Genomic DNA, 17,669 nt, shown 5'->3' with positions numbered 1-17,669 from the left:
TCTCCTTCTTCTCCTCCTTCTTCTTCTCCCTCTGTTTCTTCCCCCTCTTTCCTCTTCTTCAGACTTCTCCTCTTGTTCTCTCCTCTCTCACTTTCCCTTTCTCCTCCTCCTCTCACTTTCTCTTTGCCCTCCTCCTCCTCCTCCTCCTTTTTTCTCCTATTCTTCCTTGTTTTCCCCTTCTTCTTCTTTTTCCTATTTTTCCCCTTCCTCCTTCTCCCACTCTGCCTCTTGCTCATATTTCTTTTTCCTCTTCCTCTACTCCTTCTTCCTCCTCTTCTTCTTCCTCTTCTTTTTCTTCCTCCTCCTTTTCCTGTTCCACTTCCTCCTGCTCCTCCTCTTCCTCCTGCTCCTCCTCTTCCTCCTCCTCCTCCTTTTCCTCCTCTTCTTTCTTCTTCTTCTTCTTCTTCTTCTTCTTCTTCTTCTTCTTCTTCTTCTTCTTCTTCTTCTTCTCCTTCTCCTTCTCCTTCTCCTTCTCCTTCTCCTTCTCCTTCTCCTTCTCCTTCTCCTTCTCCTTCTCCTTCTCCTTCTCCTTCTCCTTCTCCTTCTCCTTCTCCTTCTCCTTCTCCTTCTCCTTCTCCTTCTCCTTCTTCTTCTTCTTCTTCTTCTTCTTCTTCTTCTTCTTCTTCTTCTTCTTCTCTATAATAGGGGTACCTTTGAATGGATACAAATTAGCACTGAGAAATTGCATCAAAAGTAGGATAGCAGTAACAATTACAGAACTAAGAAGATATCTTGTAAGTTTATTGAGAGTTAAAGTAGAGTATCATTAAAGATATTAAAAAGGCAAATATCCTTAATTGGGGGCCCTATAATTCTTTTCTATTTAATGTTATTGTCAAGATGGTTACAGATTAGTTAGTTACATGCATAATAGAGTGAGTAACCCTTCCATCATGTTTCACTTACTTTCTTTCTCTCTGAACACCCACCCAAGTTGTAAAGTTCATTTCAAGCATATTGTTTTATGAATATTACTGTTGTTTTGGCTCACCCCTTTGTCCTTTTTCTCACCATCTTGTTATCCTTCCCTTCCCCATATCAGATAATCATTATATATAATGGATCAGGTACAAAAATCATATACAGTGACAACAGGGGATAAAACATAGGGATAAAAAGGGAAATAATAGAAAATAGAAACAACCTCCTAGCATATTACAAGCAACAACCACAAAGAAAACTTCTTGATTCCATATCTTACATTTCATTTCCCTTACGCTCATCCTATATGATTATATTTATATTTCTATTGAGTCTATGATTCCACTGAATGAATGGCTTTAAATTAAATGTTTCAACATTGTTAGAAAGATATAATTCTTAACAGAGATAATTTGCTAATATATGTGATCATAAAAAAGGTGTAGATAAAAAGGAAAAAAACACAGAGGAAAAGGGGAAGCTAAACAAAATAGAAATAACTTCACAGCACATTAAAACAATAAGGAAATGGAAAGACTTAGAGAAAAAATACCTATTAAATGAAGTAAGCCAGAACCAAAGAAACATAGGCTCCATGCTTTCCCTCAGTTGTAATAATTAGTATATGTCTAAGATAGTCCTAGCAGAGGATGACAATGACTCTGTAATACTTAAGCAAAATTGTGCTCTGTTTCTTCATTTAGAGGTTTATTATTAAAGGGGAGCCTTCTGTGTCATAAAGAAACAAAAGTAATTCTTTCATGAGTTAATGTAGATATAATAATTCAGTTGGGTTTTGACACCTTGCGTTCTACTGTGTTCACTTCTAATTTTGCAAAATCAATGTTTAGGAAGCAAGACCATTCTTGGGCTTTATCTGACTCTGAGTTCCATTTGAACTGATATGCCTAGAAGACAGAAACATAACTACCAAGAACCAGAAAGCAAAACAGGAGCCAGGCTCTAAGACCCTGAGGCCACTGCACTAAAAAATAGTCAGCATATTGGGGGAAACTCACTTTCTGATTGAAGTTTGTTCTGTCTTGAAATTCTTAAGATGTTTTTCATAAGAAGCTTTAAATTTTTATTAGCTACTATGTTCTAAATTTATTTTGGTAGCCCTGTATATGCATAGCCATGCATGCAGTAATATGTGTCACATACAGCATGTTCAGATCAAGGAGCCATCGTCTGGCCATTTTTGCTGAACATGGGAATTAAGCTTTGCAATTCAAGAGAACTTTGTGGTGAGGCTTTTAATTCCTAACAACATATGGCTGCATTGGCATGTCTTTCTAATAGAGCTAGGTTTAGATGCACAGTAGTGAAGCATTTCTTTTTGTTTTGAAAAAACAAATATGCACATAAAAAGTAAAAATCTTTCACTTATCCCTTGGAATTGCATTGCAGAAATCCAATGAAGAAAAAAGGAAAGAATGTAGATTTTGAAGATCATAATCAACAAGTCTGAGCCAGTGCATTTATGTGAAAATTCATAAACTAGGTCAAATAGACATATAAAGATTTCCCAGATGTCCAGAATGCTCTCAACATTGATATTTAGAGTACACTAAATAAGCCATTATCAATTATTGAAATTATAAGTCATGTTAGTCTGTGGCCTCACTGCAGTATCTTGAGAAATTAGCAAGCTTAATATCACAATTACATGTAGGAAATTGTGATATAAAACTCATCTAAATAGCTCTAATTGCTCTAAGAGGAAATTAAAATTGCAATTACTATTTATAAATGATGGACTTGGGAAACACAATAAAACAAAGTATATAAAGATTCTTAAGGCGTTACTAAGAGGATAATGAAGAATTTTGAATGCATTTATTATTAATAATAGAGATCGAAGTATATATCATTCGATGATTAAATTTGGGTTCTGTAATGGAAGAATAGTGAGTAAAACTTCTATGAAAATATAGAGATGCATAATAAGCACAATTTAAATGCTTAGTATATATCCACATTCTTATACTAGTCAGGGTTTTCCAGAGAAACTGAGATAACCAGCTAATCAAAAAGAAATGTATATGCATAATTACATGTTTCTATATAAGAATATTTATGAGAAATTGATTTACATGATTATGAATTGAGAACTTCCACTATCTCACTGACATTCAACTTGCAAATCAGGAAAGCTAGAAAGGCCTGGTTACAGAATGGAAGACAGTTTGAGAGGCAGAGAGCAGAAGACTTAAATGCCAGCTCACACAGACCCATAGACATAGTAAATGTTTCAACACATACTTGCATTATAGCATTTAATGTTAGTGCTTAGTGATCATTCATGATTATGGGCCTTCTCTTTTATTCAGTGGAGCCATTGAAATGCTATCATATTTTACAGATGCAGCCAGAAGTATTATTTAACTAGCTTTCTGGTACAGATTACTTTAACATGTTTCTTAAGCATTTTTACCTAGTCAGGTAATCCAGATCATTATCAGTGCCATTAGTATTCCTATCTGGATGAGGTGATTGAAGTCCTTCATTATTCTTAATCATACGATACGGTAACAATAAGAAATGTCCTAAGGATTGTAACATTTATGGAGGCTCTCTCTCCAACTTCAGTGGTATATAGTCATCTAATTTCTACTTCAGAGTAAGGATAAATTGAGAAGTAAAGAAATTCCCTTTGTGATTTGTGAGAGACATACTAGAAAAAGAAGTCCACAGTGGCTCAGAACCAGTTTCTATTACAGTGGAATCATTTTTGTATCTCCAAATGGTATCATCCCTTCTTCATAGTTCCCTAAGGCAGGTTGGATCATAGTGATTGGAACCACTACTCTTTCTGATAATTAGTTTTGAGGCCTATGGATACTGACTACAGGAGAAGCATTTTACTATATATTGGAGATTCCCTGGGTATGTATAACTTTCTTGATATGTTTGACATAACCCTGTAAGGTATTTCCACTTAGAACACGCTGTAACTGAGGTCTTCTAATGCCATTCTACCATTCTGTCAAGCCACCATAATCTACATGTTAGGTAACATGTTAAGAAAATTTCCAGAGGACAGATTCATTAATGTCCATCTTTTGCTAGGAATTGAATGCTTAATCAAAAGCAGTGCTCTATAGAATTACTGTGAGGGTGGATTTAATGGCTTGCAGGGACTTGAGCTTATTGCAGTTCTACATCTATGAGCAGTGCTTAGGGGTTTTGAGCACATTCAATGTTCTCAGGTGTGCCCAGGTAACTTCATAGGTTTCTCTCACTTGAATTGTGATTTCTTTTCATGGAAGTATATTCATTAAAAGAAGGCTTTCAGGAAAGCTTGATAGATTAAATGGGGAAATGAACTTTAAAATAATACTTTGTCTCGTCAAAGCTTCGAAGATGACACGACTATAATCTATTTAAGATGTTACCTGTCATTTGGCAGATAGTAAAACCAGGAAATTTGCCACAGGTATTACTGTCACCTGCATTGTGACAAACAAAATCTTCTGTCAAGATTCCCCACTTAAGAGCCCACATAGACTGAATGAATGTCCTATTGGTTAAGCTTGGGTACCTGTCTAGCACATCACATGAGCACATGTCACTTCTAATTCTGTGAGACATGAAATGAGAAAAATATATTGGCATGAGAATTTCCTTCTGTCATTGTCACGGGGATGGCAAAAGAATGTTTGGAAAATAGTAACCAACAAAGATTAACATTAACATATGGCTATTTTTCATCCTATTTCCCCACTATATTCAAAATAACAGAAATTATTTCACAGTTAACCTTCTTACCTACACTATGATTTTTGTGATTACTGGGCATTTGATACCAACATAAATGTAGAATTGTTAACTATTTGAATCAATGAATGAATGAATAATAAAAATACTCTTTGTTTAAATTTTACACTTCATTGCCACCAAATGAATAAGACATACCAGCTGACTGTTATGCAGTGTGTTAGTTTCCTATACTGTGTAACAGATAGCTTCTTTCATTGTTGTGGTTTGTAATTCAGAAATTGTTTAAAGATTTTGCTATTAGCTTCTCATAATTAGATCAAGGGGAATTTTACTGTGAGAGTTCAGTATTTTCATGCAAGTACTCCACCATACTTATCCCCATCCCCACCAAACTCGCTTACATTTTGGGGGGTCACCATGGACTGAGCTATTCCCAGCCTGCTCAGGATTTCATTGCCGACCCAAGGAATGCTCCAATCAACTGTCCCATACAGACATATCCATTTTACCTTTTGATTTGACTATCACCAAAATTTTTTAAAAAAGAGAGAAATACATGTTCTTGCTGAAAAGCGGTGAAGATGTTAATGCATTGCTTAGGTGTTGTTACATCATTAGCCCATTCCCCACAACATGAAGGATGACAAATTGCACATTGCACGACCTAGGTCATATATTGTCCTTTACCACAGCTTTCCTTCCAGCTTTTTATATAACTGGATAAATCACCTGTCAAAATAAGAAGGAGTAACTTATAAAGTTGCCAACTTGTTGAGTGATAGGCTTTTGTATAGATTTCCTTTGACTAAGAAATCTGGGATCCAGATTAATATGCATGTTTATGATGTATACATTAAATATAGACTATGTTTACATGTGCATATACACTTATGTATATATACATATACATATGTGTATGTAGTATTCATTCTAAATCAGTCCACATACAGCTGGGATGGTTTTAAAATGGTGAATTTAGCTCATATCTTTCTCTCTATCTTTCGGAAATATATATGGACTTGAATTTGCACAATGAGAAAAATTGCAATGAAGAGTTTAGATATTGTTTTTCTATTTTCATGGGCCTAAATAAGAATATATACATATCTCTCCATTTTTAATGAGGCATGAATAAGTACTTCCTTTTTAAATTACTTTTAAGAAACTTCAATGAAATGTTTGTGATATTCACAATTCTAGAACCAGTCAAGGAGAAGAAAAAGGTTAACCAGAAAGATAAAATAACATAAGGGAATACGCAGGTCACAATCAATTTCATATTTACTTCCTTGAGTTTCATAAGAAAGAATAAGCAAACAAATAACATGTATTGAAATATATCAGTTTATAGCTCTAAGGGAATTTGAGTCAGAAAACTTTGATTAATAAAGACTCATGGGATTTTATTATATTTAATTCTGCTTTCTGCAATTCACAAGGAAAAACTGTACTATTACATTTGGGATGCATTAAATTAATTCATTATTTCAACATCCTACAAAAACAGATTTCATAAGTAAAATAGAAGCAGAATTCACTTTAAAAATAGTTCAGGACATTTCTATAAAGTTTGAAAATCTGTATTACAGTAAAATTGTCTATTTGTAAAAGAACTGAACCTTTGCTATCCTTTTGTTTTAGACAAGTGATAAATATATGGACATTGTTTTAATTGTGATTTCTAATTTTCAGTAGCTTCTCTGATGGAGCAACTAGGCTATGAACATTTATTTGGCTATTACATGTTTTATGGAGAGACAGATTTTAGCTGTAATCTGTATTTCGAGACTTTACACTTTGGTAGCACTGATAGATTTGGGAACTGGTTGTGGAAAGATGGGCACAACTGGGGAGTGTCTGCAAGACAGAACAAAAAGCTATCAATGGCTAAGAGAGTCACCAAAAAAAACTGCATAGGAGATCATACCGCCAGGAAACTGAAGTTGGGAGTGGTTTGTCACAAACTTTGAACTTGAGTGATCCATCTTCCATTTCTTTTTAATTTCATTTTATAGCATTTTCTATTGTTATGAAGTTCTCTCTCATACACACACACACACACACACACACACACACACACACACATATATGCACACACACTTCATGTGTGCCATCACTTCAGCACATTTTGTTTTATATTTTTTCAGATTGAATTTTGCTAACCTTTCTCTTGAATGTGTCTCTGACATGTTCCCAAATATGATTACAGGTACAAACCATAGCACCTGCCCAGAGATTTTAACATTTACTATCAGTTTATCAAATATTCTTCCTAATTTTTTGCCAGGTCTGGTTTTGAGCTCAGAGCCTCAGCACTGTCCTTGGGTTTTTCTCAAGGCTAGAGTTCTACCACTGAAACTCTAGATAAGCACTCTACCACTAGGCCAAACTCCTGGCCCATGCTTCCTAAATGCTTAAAATTCCTGTTGCATTAATTATTAAAAAGATGTACATGATTATCTACTTAAGAGATTTTTTTTCGATGAAAAACCTCTTAATGCATTCACACATATAGCCAAGGCTTTCCCTTTTTCCTTCTTTAAAAGTGTTTAAATTCTACATATCTATTGGCATGAGCTAACTAATCCTGGCTTATAGGTTTAAAAAAGGACACTAAATTTTTGTAAATGCTGTCTTTGAACTGTGATTCTATCTCCATCTCTCAAGTAGCTGCAATTATAACTATGCTCCACCATACTTGGCCCCTAGAGTTTCTTTCCTATGGCCACTGAATGTCCTTCATAAAGCATGTGTGTTGGTGTACAGAGATTTTGAGGCGGTAGTATGTTGGTGAAGTGGGATACATAGGAGCTCCTCAGATTATTGGGATAGTGCACTTTAGGAAATCAGCCCATGTAGAGCCTGTTCATGGTTCCACAGCAACTTTAACTTTTTTTTTTTCAGAGAGGTTGATTATAAGTGTCATAACCTTTGATCTATCTTTTCGGCTTTTTTTCTCTATCTCTATTTAAGATGTCATCACATTCTCCTATCTGTGTTCCTTCCATGATTTACTGCACATAGACTTCCTTGCCACATGCCAAAGAAAATGACACAACGCTTGAATTTTGACTCTAGATGCTTTTATCTTTACAAATAAGCTATCTCAGATATTTTGTGGTAGACATGTGAATTTGCCTGACGCACCATTTACTGAAGACTACAGAAAGGCAAGATGTGGTAGTTTCCTCATGTGAGAGTTTGTAGGTGGACATGAGAGTGTTATGGACTCTGTATGCTCATTGGAGCAGCAGAGAATATGAAAGTAAAAAAGAGACAAGGGTCATGAAGTCATATGCATCATATTTTTATATTCAATAATGTACAGAATCAAAAATAGTTATCTGATAGTTCTATATATCCTAAATAATCCTTTACATTTTATAAATTTAATTCAATTTTTATTTGTATTGTTTTCAATGAGTTTAGACACTGCCCAATTATAAGGCTAGTATGGGAGCTTCTGCAGCAATTCCCAGACTCAATTGCAGCCAACTAACTTCAACAATTCAGAAAGTTTATCTGCAAATACAAATTTGAGTATTTTTAATTTCCTTTTTTCTTTCATATGAAAGATTCTTTTATAATGCAAATATATTTTAATTAGAAACCCTTATTTTGAAAAATCACACTAAAGGGAAACTATTTTTACTCATATGAGCCAGAGGGTAAATAATATATAGGCTTAATACATGTCTTTTAAGAAACGAATAAAATTTTTCTGACATGTCTTAGTTTAAGTGCAAAGTTCCAAGACTTTCAATTGTCTCTTGAATCAAAATTGTGTGCAATTTTCTTTATTTTGAGTCAAAATTGAATATTTCTCAAGGTAAATACTTATTCTTTGATGCTTAACTTCAAAGCATCCAGAGAAAAATGAACAAAATTAATCCAATCTTTTTGCTCTTGTTAATGAGAATGTTTTATTGCTGTAGACTCAGGTCATTTTTAACACCATCATGAATAGTGGGAAGGAAAAAGAAATCATAGTGACATGAAAGACAATGCAAGCTAGTGAAATGATATTACACTATGTTAAGAATCAAGTGAGAAAATAGACCCAGGTCACTGAGAATCATTGCAGAGCTACAACTTGCCTGATAGTGGCAGTCTCTATCATTATACTTAGATCGTGGCTATGGGGGAATGAATTCACAGCGTTTCAATATTTGTAGAAAAGACAGAAATACATATTTTAATCTCTTAGGTTTTCAGGAATTGTACTAATAACAGCAAAAACCAAATTACTTTTAGGCAACCCAGGTATATTTGGAATGTTTCCCTTACTAAATACATAGCATCTAGGTTTGGAACACAGTAAAACTTAACTTTAGGCATGTTACATTCTCATCCATTTTAACTAAAGCACTGAAAAGCACTTCAAAAATATGACAATTGTTTTTCCTGCCAGAGTCGCCACGGAGAGCATCAGATTTTACTCCTTGCCAAAATAATTAATGGGTCAGGAAAGGGTTTTAGTCAGAGTTCATGTACACAGAATTGGTATATTTGTGAGCACTGAGAAAAAAAAGAATATTTAAAAGTCTTATGAAAAGGAATTACTCTGGTTCAGGCATTTTTCTGTGCAGATATTGCTTTTACAAACACAGTATATCTGTGACATATCTTTCGAAGTTCTTTCCAAAGTCTATAATGAGTTATCAGAAAGTTTCAGCATCATAGATCTAAGAAGTTAAATAACAGTGAAATGACATGACCCCCTTTTGCCAGTCCTGAGCTTGAGCTCAGGGCCTGAGCACTGTCCTTGGGCTTTCTCAAGAATAGAGATCTACCACTTGAGCCACAGCAACACTTCTGGCTTTTTTCTATGTATGTGGGGAATCGAACCCGGGTTTTCATGTATGCTAGGCAAGCACTCTATCACTAGGCCAAACTCCCAGTCGGACATGACTTTATTTTTTGTATAAAAATCTCCAATCCTGAGTCTGAGTCCTGGGGTCCATGAGTTATGTATACCTGAGTATACATACCTGAGTGGCCTGAGTTCCAGATACTTTAAATTTAGATATCTTTAAAAGCAATGGTGGTTGTAGTACCTACTCCTAGAAATACTGCAAGAATTTTTTTTAAAGAATCTTGTGATAATAGCTTTTCTTTTCATCTTTCACAAAATCTTGAGATTTATTTTGGCTCAGCATTGGGGCTTTCAATCCATACTGACTAGGTTCCATTGCTTCTGGGCCCATGTGTGGTGAGGTGGATAGAATAACAGGGAAAATGAAGAGGCATGGAAGCAAGTCCTTTGTATAGCAGCTATGAAATAAAAAATAGTATCCATCTCAATCACTACTATATTTTTGAAGTCCTCTGTATATTTTTCCTGACACATGTGAAACAATACTTCTGTAGCTGTCAGAAGACACATTTCTTCCTCCATAATTAGAACTTCACAATCCAAGTTTAATCCCTGTCATGGATCAAGACTACTGTTTTTATTTTTCTGACAATATTTCTAATACAGGTAGTAAAATTATCCTTCTGTCTCTGATTTCTTGTTAATTTCTGCACATCAAACATAAATTTAATTATATAAAAATAACATTAAAATTTAAATATCTAATTCTAGAATGTCTAATATAGAAAATATAAGCTTAGATAAAGTAACTATAGTGAAGAAAACAATTGTCAAGGTATATTTTGCCTAATATCTCTATACCTATCAAGTAATGTAGCATGATTGGCCTACTTTGCATTCACTGACAGATATTGCTGCACTTTGTAATCAACTTTTACACACTGGCAGTTAATATAAATGATCAATAGAAATTCATATTTCATGGGCATTGTGACTAAAGGTCAACAAGTTTATTTTGGTTTCCTCTAAATAAGTATTTCTTAAATGTCACATTTGCACAGCATTAAGCATTTTAAACCAACCTTTGGGAAGAGTGCCCTGTGTCACTGAATATGTTTTCTTGCTTTTCTAAGGAAGAATTCAGTACATTTCCTTTGAACTAACGACCATTGTGTTTCCAATTGAGATAGACTTTTATTTTGGAAAATAATATTCTGCTAAAATAATGAGATTTCCCTTCATGGGTTCAAAAACTAAGGGCGGAAAAGAGCAATGCTTGAGAAATTGTTACTATCACAATGTGCTCGAGAGAACAAAGTCAAAGAGAACTTTGAATGCCTTCTCTCCTTTCTCCTTAGTATTCTGGACACTGGGAACTTCCACTGTTTACAAGCACACAGCTAATGAGATTGCAGGAGTTTTGCATTCTCCATCATTTCCTTATCAGTGACAGTCAGTCCCCTAAAACCTCCAAGCACTAAAAGTGAATTACAGTGCTAAACTTTTGCATTTGGGAAATGTGCTTCAAAAGACTGCTAATAGATTAAATGGATGCCATATTTGCTGACAGTTCATGACACTTATTCTCCAAGAATTTCTTTGAAACCAGCTACAGATCTATTATGTTCCCTTACAAAGACATCTGTGAGTTTATTTAGTGAACTGTGAAATTTTAAAATATGCCTTGCTTTGGTTTAATCTATGTGTTTCCCCCAAATACAATACAGGATAATGTATATAATGGGAGCTTATAGTCTACATTTCTTCTTTGTTTCTTCCTTTCCTTTTTAATTTTATTTTATTGTTGGGGTGATGTACAGAGAGGTTACAGTTACATTCATCAGGTAGTGGTTACATTACTTCTTGAAAATTGTTAAACCTTCCCATCATTTTCTTCCACTTTCCCTCACCCCATACTCTCCCACTCATCTTGTTTTTCCCTTATCTCCCCATTTTCAAATATCTTAGCTATGGTGAATAATGATGCAATGAACATAATTGTTCTGGTATGTTTAGTATGACTTTGGATCCCTTCCGACAGCATCTCCGCCAGCATCAGTTGTTAGAAGGAATCTCAAAGTTGTTTTAATTTGCATTTCTTTTATGGCCAAAGATGTCGAGCATTTCTTCATGTATCTATAGGCCATTCATCTTCATAGAAGTCTCTCTTTGAGTCTTGAGCCCACCTTCTACTGGGATGGTTTTTTATTTGAGGAATTTTTTTTGGAAGGTTTAATTTCTTAAGCTGTAGATATATTTTAGATGTAAGACCCTTGTCTGTTGTATGGTAAATGAAGTTCTTTTCCCACTCTGTAGGCTTCTTATTTATCTTGTTGGCTCTTTTGTCATACAGAATCTCCAAGTTTAATGAAGTCCAATTTGTCCAAACTTCCTTTGATTTGTTGTATTTCAGGGCCTTTATTAAGAAAGTTTCGACTCATGCCAAGGAACACAAGTGTGTCTCCTATGTCTTCCTGTAATTTTTTCAGAGTATCTGCTTTTACCTCAATGCCTTTGATCAATTTGGAGTTGATGCAGGTTTAGGGTGACAAATAAGGATTCAACATTAGTTCTTCCGCAGGTATTTAGCCACTCCCAGCAACACTGGGAGTTGAAGAGGTTGTTTTACTTCCATCCTATTATTTTTTGGCTCCCTTTTCAAAGACTGGTTGGCCATAGGTCTGTGGATTGATTTCTGGGTCTTCACTTCTGTTCCATTGGTACTAAAGCCTGTTCTTAAATTAACCCTCAGAAATAGATGGCTTTCCTCAATGCCAACAACTAAAAGAGTGAGACCCAAATCAGGAAAGCAACTCCTTTTGCAATAGTCTCAAAGAAAACAAAATACTTAGGAATTAACTTAACCAAGAAGTAAAGGATCTCTATGATGAAAACTCTAAAAACGTGAAAAATGAAATTAAAATATATCTAAGGAAGCCAAATAACCTACCACGTGCCTAGTTTAGAAAAATTAACCTCATGAAAATGGCAATACTGCCCACGGCTATCTACAAATTCAATGCAATACCCATAAATATCCCAACATCTTACTTCAACAACGTAGAGAAAGCATCCAAAAATTCATATGGAATAGTAAAAGACCCCAGATAGCAAAAACAATCCTTAGCATAAAGAACAGCTCTGGAGGAGTATCAATGCTGAACTTCAAACTATACTATAAAGTATAGTAATAAAAATAGCTTGGTACTGGTCTACATTTTAATTAAACCTTTTTAGAAAAAGAATCACTTATGTCTACTAAAAATCATTTTCTCTTAAAAAATGAACTATATATCCTCTGGGAGTGGGTTATTTTTTGTTCCTTAATAATTTGGGCTACTGTATATCAAACATGTTCACAATTGAAGTCTGAACTGGATAATAAAAGTAGACTTTGCACATTTATTGTGGAACTATTTAATAGGCTAAATATAACCAACTAAGGCAAATGGGCATATGTGAAGTTTGTAAGAGAAAAGGGAAGATGATTCCCTTCCAGCTTGTAATATCAAGGAACAACCATGATTATTGGATATGACATGATGAAAATGGAAGCATTAGTACTGGGAATAATTTTATATTAAATATTCATATACTCTTTTCTATGGATATAGCAAAAACAAGCCAAAAAGAAAAAAAGAAAAACACACTGGGTTGAAACCCAAGGTGAAGGTCCAGTGAGAGTTTCAGGAAAATGCTCTGACAGCATTGTGTACATTATCTATACTAAGTCTGTCAGTTTAAGACACACAACTAGATTTCTTAAATATACTTGATAAAGTCTTTGAAATATGTAATAACCTTAGAAAACCTTTTTAGAACAAATATTTCAGTTATAAATAAGACTAAAATCTATGATACAGGAACTGATGTATAATACAGAGATAATAGGAACTACTGACTAAAATATAGGGAAGCAAAGCCAGGGTATGCTGAGATGAGTTTTCCTGCACTCTCCACTACTGAGATTAAAACTGACTTGGAAAGTGCATCAGCAGTGTTTAATTAAGAGAGGTTAAATGGTAAAAGGATATATTTTAATTAATTATATTATATTTAAAGTTTAACCTGTTTCCTGTCTTTATTAGTACTCTGCAAATACTCAGGCACTTTAAAGAAAATGGAAGAATGGGATTATAAAATTAATTTGCTCCATAAAAATTTATATTAATATCAGCCAACACATTTTTATTGTTTGTGTACAATTCACTGTGGCTTATTATATTTAATTTCTTGAATAAATGTACATTAAGAAACTATGCCTTCTCGTGTTTTAGATTAAATTGAAAGTTAATTAACAGTTAACTAATTAAGACTTAAAGATTAGTTAACTAATAGGTTGAGATTATATACATGAAGCTTTATCTGTTTCTTCGTATGAATATAGTATGTTAAGGATAAATACAGAGTAGACAGATTTTACTGTAAATGAAACTTGAGTGTACCAGAAGAAAACTGTAAAGCTAGACAGCCTAGTTCATTATGCATGTGATTAAGAAATAAATTACTCCTTATTTTAGTTATATGTTAGTTGGTAGTAACAGATTCAATGAATTCATTTCAGTGAGTTGATAAGAGAAAATAAATTTATTCCACACAAAAGTATCTCTTGGAAAAACAATGTTTTTACAATAAACACACTAAGATAACTTTCATTTAATAATACTTAACATAATCAGGATGATTTTTTATTACTTTATATAATGTTTAAATTAATTAAGAGTTGATCACTCAGGAAAAGTCTATGAAACATCACAGGGAGTTATTTGGTGATAAATTAACAATTGTTTCCTTTAGCTCCTTTAGTCTTTAATATTTCTATTTTTCTCCAGTTCCCCCATGTATATTATGTGGTCCAGTTTACCTCAACCTTCAGATCATCCTCCCTCAAATGTTTCATCTTTCTCCCTGTACCTCTTGAGTAGTAGGGATTAAAGCATCTCATCCAACTAGTCGTTTTGTCTTGCTTCCTAAATATTACACTTTGCTCTTTGGATTAAAGAATTTATCACCTTGCCCAAATCTTCCAATACTACTACACTTGAATCTGTGTTTATGTTCTTTTTGCCTTATGTATTCTCTGTGGTTATGCTTTTATACTGAAGTTTCTATGCAATTTTTCATTAGCAAATCTCACAAAAACATATTTGGTTTATTTCTTATCTTTCATCACAGCCTGTTATTGCAATATGACAATTTATTCATATTTCATAGACGTAGTATACATTGAATTATTTTCAATAGCAGCAATTTCCTAAAATCTTTCAGAAATCATTCTTTTATTTGATACACCTGACTTGATATGTCACAATGTCCAAAACCTGTTGTAATCCATGAGAACATTTTACCTGATTTAACAAACTAATTTTGTTGTCCTTTGACAAGTTACATTCTATCAGGATTAGGGGAACTAATTACAAACAATACATAAAAGAGTAGAAAACAACAAATTAAAATTAGCATTTTGTAAAAAAGAAAAAAGTTGAACTGATAAATTTCCAGAGTGATTGGGAGAGAGAATTATTTGATGTATGTGTTCCAGATAACATGTATCAGAAGTACATGGTCCAGAAGTCTTGAATCTTGGCTCATGAAAAAAACATACCTTATAATTTTTTGGTGGAAATACTTGTTCATGCATTTGGATCTTTATAATGGCTCAAATCACTGTTTATTTTTCCACCTGTTTTGCCCATTATTGTGAAACAACAAATGAGTGTGTGAATATATTCCTTCTACTTTGGATGAATTTAATCTAGATAATTAATTAGATTCTTAAGGTGTATCCTTTTTTTGCAATTTATTAAAGCATAAGAGCCAGTTAAAATTATTTGAAGTGATTTTCTAAAAATTATCAACTTGGAACTACTTTGCATGCTTCCAATTAATTTAGAAGTTGCTTCTCAAAGAGGCCACATTTGATCTTAAAAAAACCTTTACTAAGTCATCATAAGCTTTTTAAATCACTCTTCTTTGAAATGAAAACGTATATGTCCCTTTGTGTAATCTAACTTAAGCCCTGAAATTCCTCCTTTGCCTACAGAAGTCTGTTTGATACTGCTACATAAAAAGTTCTACATGCTTCGGAGTCTGACCACATTTGACAGAAAATTAAAGGCTTGTATAACATTTAGGCTTCCCTAAGAATGATTAGAGTATCATTGTTCAAGGGACATATGAAGTACAATAAAATAAGATCAAAATGAAACATGGTGGAGACTCCCCTCTTCCTGGGACAGGATTAAGCATTAGCAAAATGCTACTAAATACAGTTACACATTGTTACCGAGAAACCTTCACTTAGGCATCTTTTGTTTCTTTTTATCTAGAAGCAGCTAGAACCTCCCTGGGGGCCGCATGACCACTCTAATTAATTGCTTTCCCTCAGGCTATGGGGAGGGAACTTCCTTTCCCTGATAGCCCAGAAGACCTGTGATGAGTAAAAACCCAACACTTCATTCATTCAATAGACAAGCATGAGTCTGAGCAGGTACTGAGCCATGATTTCGACAAACACAGTCCTTTATTTGCTAGGACTCATGCAGAATCCCTTCCCAAATCCCTTATGTACTCTGAGTTCACTTTGCAAGCAGCCAGAGGACATCCATATTGCCCCTGGCACTGCTGCAAGAATAAGAACTCTTCTCTGGAGCGGCCTCTCTTCGCTGCTTTCAATCATAGTCATTAGCACAGCCAGGGAGCTAAGAGCATACAGATGCACTAGGGTAAGGAGAGCCCCAGGAAGCAGGCAAGGTGGCAGGAGCAGCACTTGATTTTCACAGCACCCAGAACCATCACAGAATGACTTTGGGACTTTGGTGGCAAAAACAAGGACAGACGATGGTGATCAGAGTGAGTAATCGCAGTACGGGGGTTCCTGCATTGGTGAAGTCGGCAACAGAGTGTAAACTCTCTTGGCTGTGGCAAGAAGGCGGCTGCCCACCCAAGCGAGGGCAGGTCTTGACTCGGGTCAATCGGGGTTACAAAATTTCAGGCCTAAGCAGAGGTGAGCAGATGGAGATTATTGGGATATGGAGCTGATAGGAATAGACAACCCATGCAAAAATGTGTGAGCACTAAAGGGAGCCTTGACACTCCTGTTCAAGATCATCTGCTGACTGGCCAAGGCTGAGGTGCCAAAATGCGTGAAGTCTTCATAGCTAACACTGATCCCCCTTCATGGCTCAGGTCACAATCCCAGCTCTTGAAAGGCCAGGATCCAAGACCATCCACTATGTCTGCTTGCAAACACCTGCCAAGTCCCTTGCTCACAAATTCTTTCTGCTTAGAGCAAAAGACTACAATCGGATAGTGTGTGGCAAAAACACATGTAGATGATTATTACTTGCTTTGGTTACCATTGGAATTTGAACTCAAAGTTCCAAACTTGCTTGTCTTGTGTTTTTCTAATTGAGTAATGTCTCCAGGTCTGCTCTGGCTGATTATTTAGAGATAAAGTGTACTGATCCGCACTTCCAGGACTAGTCTTTAGCTGTGAACCTTCACATATCAATAAAAGGATTTATATAATTAAATAAACAATTGTAATTTTACACACATATTCACAACTTACAATTCTTTGTATGGGTGTGTGTGTGTGTGTGTGTGTGTGTGTGTGTGTGTGTATGTGTGTGTGCATGCAAAAAGAGATGTATGCATGTGAGGTTGTAAGAATCCAAATATGCTTAATGAATCTCCATGAGATAAAGTTTTATTTCGGACTATGAATTGGATTGCAATGAAGTATACACAGACACACATGTATGATCTGGTAGCTAGGGGCTTCTGACATTGTCCTAGGAACAAAGGGGATGCTTTGGCTGCATTTAAAAAGAGGAAGGCTATGTATGAGAGGCCGAGAAGAGTTTCAATAAAGAGAGAAAGGAAGATTGTATCTGATCAGGGTAAAGTACATGTCTATGTAGAAACATAACAATAAATGACAATAATATGTGTAATGGATAAATATGAACACAAAAAAGTCATTAAAATGAAGAAAAATCACAGGCATCTGTGCTATTATGGCTGGTTAGAGCACACTGATATATAAGGAGGCAAAACTGTTAATAAGGAAACTATGGAAACTTTTTTTTCATTTTTCCTTTCCCAGCTCTGGGGCTTGAATTCAGGGCCTGGGAACTTCCTTGGGGCTTTCTTAAGGCTAGCACTCTACCACTTGAGTCATAGCACCACTTCCAGCATTTTCTGT

The sequence above is a fragment of the Megascapheus bottae genome, chromosome 4 (assembly GCF_031878675.1).
Source record: "Megascapheus bottae isolate mThoBot1 chromosome 4, mThoBot2.hap1, whole genome shotgun sequence".
In the NCBI taxonomy this organism is placed as follows: Eukaryota; Metazoa; Chordata; class Mammalia; order Rodentia; family Geomyidae; genus Megascapheus; species Megascapheus bottae.
This window is presented reverse-complemented; position numbering follows the sequence as displayed.